Source organism: Protopterus annectens, chromosome 3.part1 (genome assembly GCF_019279795.1).
Source record: "Protopterus annectens isolate FY-2018-M chromosome 3.part1, PAN1.0, whole genome shotgun sequence".
Lineage (NCBI taxonomy): Eukaryota > Metazoa > Chordata > Ceratodontiformes > Protopteridae > Protopterus > Protopterus annectens.
In genome coordinates, this window is record NC_056732.1 from 356,719,879 (window position 1) to 356,732,840 (window position 12,962).

Below are 12,962 nucleotides of genomic sequence, written 5' to 3' on the forward strand. Positions count from 1 at the left end.
CATGCTTGTGTGAATGACCTAAGTGCACTTTCACAGTTTCGGATGTTCGGTAGTTATCAGTATCAGTATTGATGATTATAAGTTCATAGGTTCATAGGTAGGTACTGGGCTATCTGCCCAAAGGCATTTATAAGCCTAGCCAGAATGTGTTGGCTTTCACTGCCTCCTTAGATTAGTTCCCTGTGCCTCTGTCCAGCACAGCCACTGAAGTGATCCCCGGGGTAAACATTCTGTTTCCCATCCACTCATCAAAGTTTCTCTTGAAGAGTGTTTGCGAGGAGCTCTGCCTAATGTAGACTGGAATTTTGTTCAAAAGCATGGGAAGTCTCGTGGACAGGAATCTATTCCTCCAGCACATCCTATTTATTGTTGTGGTGAAGTTTAGATCCCTAGACTGTGTGGCTCGAGGGGATATGGTTTTCTTTATGTGGAGCATGTCCATCAGTTCCGGGTTGGACATGGCCTAGTATGTCAAGCAGAGATCACCTCTGAGTAGGCAGTATGCAACTGAGCAGAGCTGGAGTTTCCTCAGTCGAGCTGCATAGGGCATCTGTTTGAGGCCAGTGATCCTCTTGGTGAGGTACTTCTGTGGTCTTTCCAGCTTTTGCAGGTATCTTGTAAGGTACATCCCAAATGGGGCGTTGTACTCTATGATGGGTCTGATGAGTGATGAGTAGAGGGGCACAATGAACTCTTTTGATCTGGATGTGAACACTTTTGTGATTAGGTGGGTCACACAGAAGGATTTTCTAATCATTTGGCAATGTGATTATAAAAGGAGAGATTACTATCAACTTGGGTCCCCGGATCCCTTATTATGTCTTCCGTATTTAGGGGACTACCACCTATGTGGTAGTCTGTGGGTACTTTGTTTTTTCCAAAGGGGATGACTATGCACTTTTTGGCATTTAGCTTGAGGTCATGAGTTTGACACCAGGTATCCGTCTCAATGAGACCCTTTTGGAGGATGTCTGTGTCAGCCAGAGAGTCAGTTATAGCCCCTAGTTTGCAGTCGTCTGCGAACTTGGTCAGCCATAATCCTCCTGCTATTGCCTTTACCTCTGAGAAGTATATGCTGAACAGGAGGGGTCCTAGGACTGAGCCCTAGAGAATGCCACTTGCAACCGGTTTAGAGTCGGACCTAGCTCCCGCAACTCTCACCATGTGGGTTCTGTCCGTGAGCCAGTTGGCAACCAATCTTGTGAAGTAGTTAAACATGATAACTCACAGAAATTCTGGCAAGCCATTAACTGCCTGCTGAAGCCTGGACACACCACAACCCCTGCTCCAACCTCTACCAATATCACTGATAATATTGCTTTGCAGTTCAACTCCTACTGTAGCAACTTTATCCTATCACTCATAAAAAACAACATTAATACCGCTCTGCCATTACCTATTCATAGTTTAAAGTCACTCAACTCCTTCTCAGTTAAGCCTATACAAACCAACACCATAAAAAACTTCTTTCTAAACTTAAACTCACAACCCCACGCTCTAGATTAGCTTCCCAGGGACTATCTGAAAATTGTATCAGATGGGATTTCCTTCCCAGTTACTATCTTTATTAACCGGTCCATTAAAGACATATACATGCCAAAACTCTGGAAAAGCTCTCATATAATCCCACTACACAAAGGTGGGACATCCACTGAAATCAATAACTATAGGCCCATAGCTATTTTCCTTCCTTTTGGTAAGATCCTTGAAAAGTGTGTTCACATACAACGTCTACAATATCTACTATATAATAACTTAATCCCCTTCCCAACATGAATTTAGGCCTAAACATAGCACCCCTACAGCCCTCGTTAACCAGCTCAGAAACAGTGGTCACCATTATCTCCTCTTTCTTTCTGAACATGTCAAAAGCTTTTAACACAGTTTCCCACCAGACACTTCTCAGCAAACTAGCCTTCCTAAATCGAAGTCCACCTTGTTATGGTTTCTTAACTATCTATCAGACCGCCAACAAGCAGTCAAATGAAATAATGAGCTATCACCCTTGCTAACTGTCTCAGTCGGCGTACCCCAAGGGTCAATACTTGGTCCACTACTATTCTCCATATTCACAAATAAATTGGCCACAACCACTCAGCATGCAACAATTATTCAATATACTGATGATTCCTGCCTTATTTGCTCAGAACTCTCTATCTCTTCACTCCTTCAAACAACCCAAAAAGCCTTCAATGACATCAAAAGTTACCTGTCTGATGCTTAACGTGTTCTCAACCAAAATAAAACTAAGCTCATGCTCTTTACAAGTAACAAAACACATAGCCAGAATCCTCCCTTCACCATCCTCTCTTCCAATAATACTATAATAGAACCAGTAAATCATATTAAGTTACTAGGGGTGACCATTGACAACAACCTGAGGTTTGACAAGCACCTAGCCATAACCATCAAAAAGGTACATATCAAACTAGGCTCACTCTATAGGATCAAGTATTTCCTAACCGACCCCACCAGACAAGCCATATCCAGAACCATCTACTTTCCACCTGCCTTTATGCTTCATCTTTACTTACAAAACTCCAAAATACAGAGTTAAGTAAATTGGAATCCTGCTGTAACAAAATAGCAAGATTTGCCTCAAACCTCCCTTACAGATCACACTACTGCAATGTCTTGCAGCATCTAAAATGCCTAGACCTTCCTAATCTTCTGACCTATAACCACCTAACCTTCATATACTAGATACTCAACCACCCAAATAGCTGTCCCTCTTTCAAATACCTTGTTCAATTCTAGTCTAGTTCTAGAACACTAAGCTCCACCAACAAAGGGGCTTGATAGCAGTTACCAAATCTAATAACAGCTTTGGGGATTCCCTCTTCTCTAACCACGTACCTAAACTTTGGAATACACTACCTCAAACAATAATTAATTACATTAATACAACTGAATTTAAACATCTACTTAAGGAACACCTCATCAACAAATGGATGTGCTCCTGCACAGACCCAGGCTGAATATACTATGTCTCCCATATAGCTCTACTAGGTCATACTATCTTATATGATCTCTCTTCCAGCTTTCGTTCCCCTTCCTCTAATTATTAGCATGAATTGACACCAAAAGTCCTGCCTCCCCCTTCTCACTTTCTTACATATCCTGCTGTTTACCACTGTTGAGTCTAAGTACTGATCGTTTTACTCCTTACATTTGGTAATACTCTGCAAGGAATATGTTTATGCCGTATGTGAAATCACTGTGTGTATTAGATAAGTTACTACTGCTCTATAGTCTAAATAATGGTACTATCTTATATAGGCTAGCAACCTATATGGTGTAACCTTTTCTTTGCCTATGTTAAAATACTGTAGTTACTTGGAATGTTACTGTTTTAAATATGGTTATGTTACTGTTATGTATGGTTATTTGTAAATTTCTTTCTGGAGCTTTTCTCACGGGCCTCCATTGAAAATAGGTCCTTGGCCCAGACATTCCTTCCCAGTAAACAAATGTAAAATAAATAATAAATAAATGATATATTTCATATCTGTCAGAAATATAAAACAAATATGCGACAATTTAGATATCTCCATCTTTGTCTCTTACTATCTAATAGTTTTCAAAAGCTTTATTGTTTAAAAAATGGTTGGGGGAATTCTGAAAATAGTATGAGTTGGACATGATACTGTATAGGAAGAATTTTTCAATAAAGTAGAAAATTTTGATAAACATAAGTTCCATCCAAGTTATTATGGGAATAAAATATTGAATAAGAAACATTTTGAAACAACAAAATGTTTTTTAGATTTCAATTTGCAAATCATGACAGAAGACAGCATCTTACTGTGAAACAAGATATCAAGATTTAAGATATTAATGCTTATAGTCCATCAAAAAGTAGAAGAACTCATTGCATTATGCTGTGAATTTAATTTTTCCATCATAGTAATAACAAAATCATGGCAATGTGAAAGAATATCTCTTCCAGGATCTCTGAAATATGAATGCTTTAGATCAGACTGCTGAGAGGGTGGGTAGTTTTTTTTTAATTATTCCTTTCAGACTTCTTTCACTTGAACATTCTAAGAAAACTGTTTTCCTACAAGTTCCTCAGGTCACAACAACTTAAAACTTACAGCATGCTACAATAGTCAACAAAAGTAAAAAAGTACTGCCAAGAACCCACAAAACACGGAGCCTGAACACACTCTGTTACACCAATTGACTTAAAGTCATGTACTACAGTAGTTTAAGAATGTGGAGTAATCCAAATTATTTGATTTTAATAGTAAAATCCACTTTTCATCAAGGAAACACCTCAACTTCTTCAGAACAAACAATCCGACATTATAGTCCAACCCATTTAAATACAGTGAAACCAAGTCACATGTTTGAATAAATTAAATACATTGACATTTAAAAAGTTAACTACACTCAATACATAATTTATGTTTATATTATGAACCATTGTTATTAAATAGTTACTATGAATGTGTTAGTTAAAATGTAACATATAAAAATATACAAAATTAAGTATTTAAAACCATATTACTTGTGTAATCACATAAAATATACCCAAATTAGATGGTCAAAAATTTTTTTTCAGTGACAAAGACTTTAAACATTATCAAAAATGTAATACAGCTCACAAGCGTGTAGAACATAAAAATATACTATAATCTATATAAATTATATAAATTCTAAACCTTCTGCATGTAATGAAATATTACAAATATAATATATTCCTAAACCCAATGAAAACACCACATATTCACATGTATTACAATTAAAATGAAATAATTTGGATTACTCCACGTTCTTAAACTACTGTAGTACATGACTTTAAGTCAATTGGTGTAACAGAGTGTGTTCAGGCTCCATGCTACAATAGTCCCAAACTCTCTGTTCTAGATCAGTTGGAGTTTAAAAAAAAAGCTTGGAGCTGGAAAATCTTATAATATTAGGTGAGCTCAGCTTTCTCTGCATTAATTGGCCCAGTGTGTTTCATTCTTCAGTACTACAGGAGGAAATCTGATCATTTATCATAAAAGAAATTTGTAGAGTCAATTATTTTTCCCTTCATTTTTTTTTCTTTTTCCTACAAGAAAGAATAGTATACTTGATTTACTAAAAACAAAGATTCACAGCAAAATAATTAAGACTGGCTAACTAGACCCTGTGGGCGATTCTGATCATATGGCTTTCCATTTCTCTGAGAAGCAAAATGTGGTCAGATTCCAACTGTATAAAAATAGATCTGATGGAACCAAATTGCTTAGTGTGGATTTTACCTCAGAAGTTAATTCATCAGAATGGATGACAAACCCTAGAAATGATGTGTCATATGTGTGGGCTATGTTTGAAAATGAATGTTTAAAAGTAGTGTATAAAAGCAGGAATATCATTAGAGTGAGGAATATCAACATCAGCCCTCCATGGTGGCATAAACGTCATCTAAAAATGTAGAAAACAAAAAGGGATATTCTTGTTCTGAGAAGATTACTACAGCTACATCTAGAACAACTTACTGCAACTGCAGCTAGAAAGAATCTGCTAATACATTAAGGAAATCTTATAACTGAGGGACTGCAATTAACTATTTTATTTAACATGCACTTTTATAGTATAAGTAATTCAGCAGTAACTTGAAGACCTGATCTTTGTGATATAGAAAATTGTACTATCAATGCAGCATTTTTCAATGAAGATATGGTACTGAAGTTATTGTCTAGAATAAAGGATGATAGCGGTACTGGATTAGATAATATCCTGAGGCGTTTCTAGAATAAAGGATAATAGCATTCCTGGATTAGATAATATCCTGAGGCGTTTCTAGAATAAAGGATAATAGCAGTCCTGGATTAGATAATATCCTGAGGCATTTCTAGAATAAAGGATAATAGCAGTCCTGGATTAGATAATATCCTGAGGCGTTTCTAGAATAAAGGATAATAGCAGTCCTGGATTAGATGATATCCTGAGGTGTTTCTTAACTGAGAAAACTAAATATATTATCTTGTTCACTCTGTTAATATATGTCTATTTTGTACCAGAGAAATGTAAGTCAGCCAGTGGTGTACCAATCAATAAAGGGGGGCAGTTGATAAGATTACTAAAATATAGATCTATTATTTTAACTTCTCTAATAGGGAAGAGTTTTAAAAGATTGCTATTTGCTGTCCTAGAGGCAGATGATACATTTGAACCATTAAGTGATTTATTTCAGCAAGGTTTTATTAAAAACAGATCCACCTTTACAAATCTAGTTGATTTTTATGACACAGTCAGTAGAGCTACAGATTCTAAAATTAATGTGGGGGTTGTTTATCTTAATATTACAAATGCTTTTGACCACATTCCTCAGTGAGTGATTTTTAACTCTATCAAACAGCTTCCAATAAATCCTTATATAGTGAATTGTTTGGCCAGTTGGTTCAGTAACAGACAACAGAGAATGAAGATAAATAACTACTATTATGATTGCACAGACATGATTGTTGGTGTACCACATGGGTATGTTTTTGGACCTATCTTATTCAGTGTTGTCTTCTCATTCATTCCAAAGTTTGTGTAGTAGGAGTACTGGACTAAATATTCATTCTGACAAGTGGAGCAATGTTTTTTGGGGGGGGGATGGGGGTGATTCTCATCCTTTCAGAACAAGCATGAGAATTCAGAACAGTACTAAAAGCATACAAAGACCTTGGGATTAGAATTTGTGACACCTTAAAATTTAAAGACCAAGCTCATGACAGGCTGTTCTGCAGTCTAATAAATATGTATGAAGACATCGTTGATCCATCCATCCAACAGCATTTATTTTCTAGTTATAAATACATTTGTAAAACTCTTTCTAAGTTCCAGAAGGCTGGGGTTCATTTAAGTCCATCTAGAGAAAATATATTGGTCTTAATCATTTTATTGCTGTTCTTGACATCCTTTAGGAATAAACATCAAGGGAATGCAGCCACTGGTCACAAGACCATCTATCTATCTATCTATCTATCTATCTATCTATCTATCTATCTATCTATCTATTTATCTATCTATCTATCTCTATCTATCTATCCATCTATTTGTGTATGTATAAAATGTTTTTTTTATATAGAATTTCTTTCAGTTCTTGCTGAGCATTAGCCCCCCCCCCCCCACACACACACACACATACACACTTTCTTTCTTTCTTTGTGCAGAATCCAGGCAGCATTCATAGGTGTTTCTGATTAATCCTAACTTCCTCCACATAATCACTTGATAAACTGGTGATTACGGAACCAGGTATGTTTGATTTACACATACTTTCATGTGTGCTTTCTTAACTGCAATATGAAATGCTGTTTGGGAGAACCATGCAAAATAGATGATCTTGAGCTACCCCAGTGTACTCTTACTGGCCTCTGCCAGGAGGTACCAGTATGATGGAGCATGAAGAATGGGCAGGCTCATGTTGAACATTCACTTTTATCCTCTCGGTTTGACTTCTTGATACTTGGGTCATTAACTGATCTCTGGATCCCAGTCGGGGCTTTATTTAACTGCACTATGAAGCTGGTGAGAAGTCTTTCATTTTATTTTGGTGCAGCTGTTTTGTTTGAGCTACCAGTCTCCAGAACAGAAGGGAACACTCCCAATAAGTGAAAGCAAGGTATCTGATGGTGACTACCTCTTTGCACCCCATGAACATTCTCCCGTGATACAGCCATTTCACATGGCCATTGCTTTTGATGGTTAACTATTTAATAGTCTTTATTGCTCAACACTATCATTGCTAGCATGTAAGATGCTACATTTGGCAAAATTACTATCTGCATGCATAGTCTGCTTTCAGGCATTTAATGTGGCTGTGAAGCACTGCATTTTGTAAAATTGTAGTTCTCCTAAATGTAATGCTTGGTGTGCCTACTACAATCTTAGACATTCCAGTCACTGTTTATTAGTCTAGCCATCAGGTGTGACAAAACTGAAGGCACCACACTTTTCTGGATACATTGTTAAACAGTGAGGTACAAAAACTGAAACATACATATCTATTAAAGGTGTCATATTCTGAGATGAGTCAGTGCCCCTGCAGAACTGTTTACTGTGCTCTGTAACAGTCACTGACTTAGCTGTATGTGATACATGCATGTACAACATGTATATAATGTATATGCACTAGAAGTATCTCAGTGTAATTTGCATGTTGTAAATCATTTGATGCATACATGTATTACGTGTACAATGTATATGCACTAGACGTATAAACAGTCACAGCCCTTAAGGCCAAACAACATGCCAGACACACTTGTAATAGGTGACTCCATAGTCAGACACACTGACGTCCCGCTCACCAGACTGAACAAGGGAAAGGTCACAGTAAGCTGCCTGTCGGGCGCTAGAATCCACCACATAACACAAGCACTCAGGTCACTCCACAGCAAGTACAAATATGGCTCAGTCATTGTCCATGCCGGTGTGAACGACCTGAGACGTACCTCCCTGGACTACATGAAAAGAGACATAGAGGAGCTCTCTGATTATGTAGCCCAGGCCGGTATGACCCTGACCCTGAGCAGCATCTTACCCTCACCAAGAATGATGCCACAGTACAAAGACAAAATTATCAGTTTTAACAATTGGCTTAATTACTGGTGTCATTCTAAGGGGATCCAATGTCTGTCTGCTTGGGATGACATGCTTGACAAGCCACGCTGCTTTGCAAGGGATGGCTTGCACTTGTCACCCCTGGGCTTCCGGATATTGGCCAAGGCTCTTGCCACCCCCATAGTGCCTTTTTTAGGCAAGGCTCAAATGACAAACCTACCTCCCTAGAAAACACAAGTGGAAAAAAACTAAGGGTAATGCTGCTCAATGCCAGAAGTCTAAACCTCAAGATGCATGCTCTCGATGCCCTCCTCAGCATGGAGAACATCGATGTCTGTGCAGTGACTGAAACCTGGTTCAAGGCTCCTGAGAGCACCCCAGCACTATCAGGTTTTACCTCATATCATGCTTTCCGGCCCCAAAACTTGGACCGAACCACAAAAGGAGGGGGAGTGTCCATATTCATCAAAGATACCCACACCTCCAGGTTAGTGGTAACGCACGAAGCATCGGAGACCATCCAGGTGCAACTAACCATAGGCAAAACTGCCCTACAGTTTGTAGCATGCTACAGACCACCCTCTCAAACTCAGGAACCCCACACAGCCTTCCTGAAGACACTGGAGAGTATGAATGTCTCTCCAAATACCATCATATTGGGAGACTTCAACTACCCAAACATAGACTGGGAACATTACTCAAGCCCCAACACCCTAGCCCAAAGGTTCCTAGAATTCATAAACTCAAATGCGATGGAACAACTAGTCACCATTCCCACAAGAGGAGATAATATACTAGACCTGATCATCACAAACATGGGGACAAAATGCTCCACACCGGAAGTATATCCCTCATTGGTGAGATCAGACCATAAATTAATCTCACTGGAAATCCACATCCCCGCCCCCCTGCACAAAAGACCACAGTGAAGAATTTCTCAAAAGCCAACTTCACACTTCTTAAGACTGAAGTGGTATCCTTCAAGGCCCCTGGGCCAGTGGAAACCACAACCCACACTGCTGAATCCTTTACAAATGCCTTCTACGGGCACCTTCAAGAATGCATGGATCATGCAATCCCAAATAAAACCAAGATCCATTCCCCCAAAGGCAGGCGCCCAGTCTGGTGGACCCCAGCCATAAACAAACTTTACAACAGGAGGAGGAAGCTACTACATGACAGAGCAAAATCCCTAAAAGGGAAGGCATCTCTGATCAGTACTAGCAAAAAACTACGGTCACTCATAAAATCATCCAAGGCCAACTTTGAGAGAAAAATCGCAAAAGACACAAAAGACAATCACAAGGCCTTCTTTAGCTATGTTAGAAACCTGGGTGGAAACTCCCAGATATGCTCAGAGTTAGTCTAAAATGACACAAAATACACTGAAGCCACAGACATTGCCAATGTTCTGGCAGACAGGTTCAGTGCAAATTTCTCCTCCCCCTCCCCCCCAAAAGGAGAAATATCTATCCCAGCAGAGTGTAGCCTCCCTAACATCTCAGATGCCCAGGTGAGAGCCGCCCTCTCTAAAGCTAAAAACACAGCATCAATGGGACCGGACGGTGTCCCGGGCTGTGTGCTGCATGAACTCCAAGAGGAACTAAACCCACACATAAGGCTGCTGTTTAATCTTAGCCTTACTACAGGATACGTACCCAAAGAGTGGCGTACGGCAACAGTGGTCCCACTCCACAAAGGCGGTGCTTCTACGGACCCTGGAAATTACCGCCCCATAAGCTTGACGAGCCTGATCTGCAAAGCTATGGAGAGGATCATTATGGAACTCATAAACAAAGACATTGGGGACCTACAGACATTGGATCCTACCCAATTTGGCTTTGTCAAGGGCAGATCATGCCTTTTGAACTTGGTCAACTTTTTTGAAACAGTCACTAAGGCCATTGATGAGGGTAAGGCAGTTCACACAGCCTACCTTGACCTTGCAAAAGCCTTCGACACAATTCCCCACTCGGGCATCATAGACAAACTCACCAGCTTAAATGTAAACCCATATGTCACAAGATGGGTTGCAAACTGGCTCAAGGACAGAACCCACAGGGTCAGAGCTGCTGGAGCCATGTCAGACTCTAAGCCGGTCACAAGCAGTGTCCCACAGGGCTCAGTCCTGGGACCCCTCTTGTTTGGCATTTATTTTTCCGAGGTGCAGGCAAACATAGGAGGATTGTGGCTGACAAAGTTCACAGATGACTGCAAACTGGGCACCATAATCGATACTCCAGCAGACACAAGCATCCTTCAGAGAGGCCTCATAGAAATGGATAATTGGTGCCAGAGCCATGGCCTTAAGCTGAACGCCAAAAAATGTATAGTCATACCCTTTGGGAAAAATAAGGTACCCACAAATTACCACGTAGGTGGTAATCCATTAAGTACGGAAGAGGTAATCAGGGACCTAGGGACCCAAGTTGACAGTAACCTCTCATTTGACACTCACATTGCCAAAGTGGTTAGGAAGACATTCTTTATTGCCCACCTTATCATGAAGGGATTCACATCTAGATCAAGAGAGGTCATTGTGCCCCTGTACTCTTCTCTTATCAGGCCAATGATTGAGTATAATGCCCCATTTGGGATGTATCTTACCCGACACCTGCAGCAGTTGGAAAGACCCCAAAAGTTCCTCACCAAGAGGATAAAGGGTCTCAAACATATGTCATATGCTGCCCGGCTGAAGAAACTCCAGCTCTATTCAGTCGCATACCGCCTACTCAGAGGTGATCTGTGCCTGACGTACAAGGCCATGTCCAATCCGGAATTAATGGACATGCTCCACCTCAGAAAATCCAAATCCATCAGAGCCACGAGAGCAAGAGACTTGAACCTCAACACAGAGATAAATAGGACATGCTGGAGGGACAGATTCATAACCCAGAGGCTCCCTACACTCTGGAACAGAATCCCAGTCCATGTTAGGCAGAGCCCCTCACTAACTCTATTCAAGAGAAATCTTGACGAGTGGATGGGAGATCATAGATTTACCCCGGGGGTCATCTCTGTGTCACTACTAGACAGACACAGTAAACTAAACCCTAAATGGGTGTAGTATTCTCATCCTAAGGGGTGGTGAAAGCTACACACACTCTGGCTAGGCTTATAAATGCCCTAGGGCAGATAGCCTAGTACGAACCTATGAACCTATAATCAATGTAGTTTGCATGTTGTAAATCATTTGATGCATGCATGGATAACGTGTACAATGTATGTGAATTAGAAGTATATCAATGAAGTTTGCATGTTGTAAATCCAGGAATTTATTTATACTCATTCTTGCACAGGCAAACTACTTTTATTTAGTTTTTCTTGGCACAGTGTTACTTGATGTATATGATTCATACAGCCATAATTAGTCTCAAAAAATAGACCCACTATAAAGCTAAACTGAGATAAAAAATAGCTATATTTTATCTTATTTAACCCTTTTATTATAGCCAAAGTGAGGATATCATTCATTACGTCATCATTACCTTTATATGAAATAATCCTCACAAAATGCCTCTGTATAATAATCTGATTTTAAGAGAAACACAGTTTTGGGGCAAAACTGTCAGAAAAGAACAAAATGTGGGCTGAATACAATAGGTTACAAATGTGTCTTCAGTACCAAATTCATGCTCGTGCCAGCTTGTCCATAAACATTTATTGGAACAAATTATAAGACTTAGGTTATTGTGAAGTAGGTTTTAAAAATATTTCATCATTTGATTTATAAAAGTAATGGTGATTATCAGGATAATAAGTATGGGGAGGGTATAAATAGTGCTGCTTTGTTAGACAACTTTAGTTCTGATGAAGTCTTAACTATAAAAGGGCTTATCTAAAGTTTTTTTCTTTGGAAAATAAAAGAGAATTTTATCTTGTATTTTTGATCACTTCTTACCATTGGTACACTGTTTTTTTCTTTACATTTTGGGCATTGTGCCAAAGCCTTGGCCAGGTCTAGGTAGGCAGTGTGTACTGTCTCCCTTTGTGACTTTTTTCGAAAAGTCCACTAAGCTGAGTAAGCATGACCTGCCTTTAATGAAATCAGACCAGATGGGTCCATTGCCAGGGATTTCATATGGCTTTATTTATTGACTCTGTGATGTCTTCCCCTGACTTTACAGACTTATGGTGATGGTTGATACCTGTAAGCACATAGGGATGTGGTCAGGGTCCATAGATGGTGTTTATTTGGCCTTTAAGCGTGCCATCAGGACTTGGTACCCTGTGGTGGTCAGGGTTGTATAGTTTTCTGGTATATCTTCTGAAATTACTGGGGGATAGAGTGGTGATGTTTGAGTTGAGTTTGTCAGTCACTAAGTTTACAGTGTCCTCATCTTCAATATTATTATCGCTAATTACACTCAGATTCATAGATTCATAGATTCATAGATAAGTACTAAGCTAACTGCCCT